The following is a 3,883-nucleotide window of genomic DNA, read 5'->3' on the forward strand; positions in this document are numbered from 1 at the left end:
AGCAATATAAAGATACGGTAGAATTAAGAATAGTATCCCCCCAAGGTAAAAGTAGAAGTAAACAGATTTGTCAGGTGGAAGTTGGAAAAAGGAGAATGATTGTTACAATAGTAAGGGTGAGAACAAGGATTTGAACTGGATTAAGTGTTTGTTCAATCTTTTGAATTTGGGAATTGAGTATAGGAATGGTAAAAGTAATGGAACGGGAGAAGTTAATTTATAGTAAAATGTCTGATAGAGGAAGCAAGAAAGATCTCCGCATTTAATTAGAGAGATCTTAATTTCCTTATTCGCCGAAGAATCAAATCTTATAGATTTCGAAGATTTTCTTTTAAATCCCTGGAATTCCGGAATTCCACCAAGACAACGTCAAAAGTAAAGAAACACCTTATTTTCTAAATTCAATCATGACTACGTCAAAAGTTAAATCTCTATCTCAATCTTTTGTGATAGCTTCATTCGTACTCTTCAAATAATCAAATTGTTTTATCCATATTACTCAATGATGATAAAACTCTTTTGATCAGCTCATATTCGTCATGAAAACATTCTTATTGTTAGCCATAACGACCTCACTCAAATTTCGGGATGAAATTTCTTTAACGGGTAGGTACTGTAGTGACCCGAGAATTTCCGATCAAATTTAAACTTTAATCTTTATATGTTCCCGACACGATAAGAAAAATCGGTAATGTTGAGTCTCGAAAGTTTGAAATCTATATTCATGTAATCAAATAACCTTTGACTATGCTCGACGATTCACGAACCATTAATTGCAAATAGAAATGTATATACAGTAAAACCTCTATAAATTAATAATGTTGGGACCGAGATATTTTATTAATTTAGCGAGATATTATTATATCGATAAATTAATAAATTATTAATTTAATAAATTGGCTTATATTTGTGAATAACGCTCAAATTGATGTATCGACATTCGAATTACTATGACCGTTCACTTTACCTATTTGAATACAACATAAACAAGAACCTTCAAAATTCCAATATACGTACATTCACACATTAATGATCTTGTCAAATTTTTTTGGTAACCTGATCTTTTCAAATTCAGTGTGCATAGATCTAGATTGATCAATATAGATTTGAAGTTAAAAAGTAAAAACAAAAACAATTAACTATAGATTCATTTATTTTCTACTAGAAAATCATAGAATTTTGGAATATATTTAGTAATTATTAATTTATAGTTTCGCTGGGACTAATATATTTACATTGGAATTTCAAAAAAATTATTATCTTATTATTTTATCGATTGAGGTCCAATTTTGTACTGGTCCCAAGTTGGGACCGGATAAATTATTAATTTTATCGAGGTTATTAATTTATCGAGTATTAAATTATAGAGGTTTTACTGTATAAATAAATATATAGGCAAATAATTATATATTATGAATTACAAATATTAATAAACTAGAATGTGATTTAGAAAGAAAACTTAAACTTGATATTTAAAATATGATTAAATATGAAGTAGTTGAAATATATAAATATATAAACATATACACATATATATAGGATTAATATACATAAGTATTAATTGTATGCATATTATAATATATATATATATATATATATATATATATATATATATATATATATATATAAAATATAAAAATATTAAATATGGAATATTTGATATTATTTAATATATATAATATGTTACATAAATAATAATAGGTAATATTGATATATCTAATTTAAATATAATGATAAATATAGTTGTTATACTAATCTTATTATTATTATTTCATGATTGTCGATATTAATATTAATATCAGTATTATTAGTATTACTATATATGATATATAAATATGAGAGATGTACATATAAATTGTTATAGTTATTCATATTATTATTATCATTAATAATAATATTATTACTACTAGGATATTATTAAAGAAATTTTATTAGTTATAATATTAAGAGTAATATTATTATTGTTATATTTGTTAAGTAATAAGATTAATTATAATATATAAATACAAATATACAAATACAGATAATTTATATATATATATATATATATATATATATATATATATATATATATATATATATATATAAATAATAAAGACTATATATATATATATATATATATATATATATATATATATATATATATATATATATATATATATATATATAAATAATAAAGACTAATTATAGGTATTATATAAAAACAGATACATACGCGTAATTATTAGTATATCACTATCTGAATTTTTTTGTTTTCTTCTTATTATCCATATCTTTCTGTTATATCCGTGAAGAGAGAACCCTACCACGAGACCTTAATAAATTTTTTTTTTTTTTGAATCAATCTTTCAAACAACAGCTGATAACCCACTTCTGCAAATTGATTTAAAGAGAGAAATGCTTTACATTTTTTTTCTTTCTATTTTTCAACGAAACCTCTGTAGGTGAGGAATTTCTTCATATTTTGATTTTGAATCAATTAGAAAATATAAAAATGCAGATAGATTAGAAATCTTCTTTTGAAACTATCTGTAAAGTCACAACTCTCAAATCTTTATATCGATCCTGAATTTTGGAGTCAAAGTTTTAGAAGTAAAAGTCAACTAAATTGTTCTTTGTAAAATTCGAAGTTGTTTTGAGGATTCCAGTTAAATTGATGGTTCCACTAGTTTCTACGAATGTTTTACAAACCAATTCGTGTTATAACATTTGTCTAAAACGCGTTTGAAAGTGAAATCAAATTTTTTTTTCTGTATTGCAGCCGCGACTGCAGCCGCTGTATATACTTCTATATAATTTTTTTTTAATCTAATAAAGTTCAAATAGATGTTTTGTATTATACATAAATTCTTAAAATTGATTTCTGTATTAAATGACAAGATAAAATTGATTTTGGGTCGTTTGTTTTGTGGAGAAGAAGAAAAAGAAGGCACATAATTATATCGGGTTATATATGTTCTGATTGTGTTATAAAACAGAAAAGGGACGGCAGTCCAATGGTTAGGGTGTATTCGGGTTTGCGAGTGGTCGCGGGTTCGAGTCCCGACTCTGACGATTTGGTTCTTTTGTTAAGCCTTTTAAGGTAATTCTTATATTTATTATTATTATTATTATTATTTTGATTATCATTTATATTGTCATAATTATTAATGATATTACTAGGATTATTATTATTGTTATTGTTATTGATATTATTAGTATTATTAGTGTTATAACACTTATTATTATTATTATTATTATCGTAGTTATAAGTATTAAAACCGTTATTATTATTATTAACATTATTAATGTATCTATTATTATAAATTTGTCATGCAAGTATTAGTTATCATTATTATTATTATTATTATTATTATTATTATTATTATTATTATTATTTGAAGTATTATAATAATTACTATTAGTATCATAATAAGTGATATACCAATTATTATTATTATCGCTACAAGTAGTAATAATGTTATTCTTATTATTGAATTGTCATTTTAGGACTACTAATATTATTATAATTGTGATTGGGGTTATTATTATTGTTACTATAAAAATAATACAAACTATTATTATTTTCGCTAATATTAGTAGTATTAATATCATTTTTTTTTTGCAATTAGTAGTTTTACTATTATTATTATTATTATTAACAAAAGTATCATTCTAGCAATAAAGTCATTATAATCAGTATTTTCAATATCAAAGAGATTATTATTATTAGTAAGTCATTATTATCGAAAACTATCACTTTTGCTACAAATAAGTATTTTATACTTAAAATATACTTAATACATATATTATAATTATAATAATAGTTTATATACCATAAATCAAACATATTAATATTAGTTATATAAATAATTATATATAACAAACTAATAATTTTCTTTTT

Source organism: Rutidosis leptorrhynchoides, chromosome 2 (genome assembly GCF_046630445.1).
Source record: "Rutidosis leptorrhynchoides isolate AG116_Rl617_1_P2 chromosome 2, CSIRO_AGI_Rlap_v1, whole genome shotgun sequence".
Classification (NCBI taxonomy): domain Eukaryota; kingdom Viridiplantae; phylum Streptophyta; class Magnoliopsida; order Asterales; family Asteraceae; genus Rutidosis; species Rutidosis leptorrhynchoides.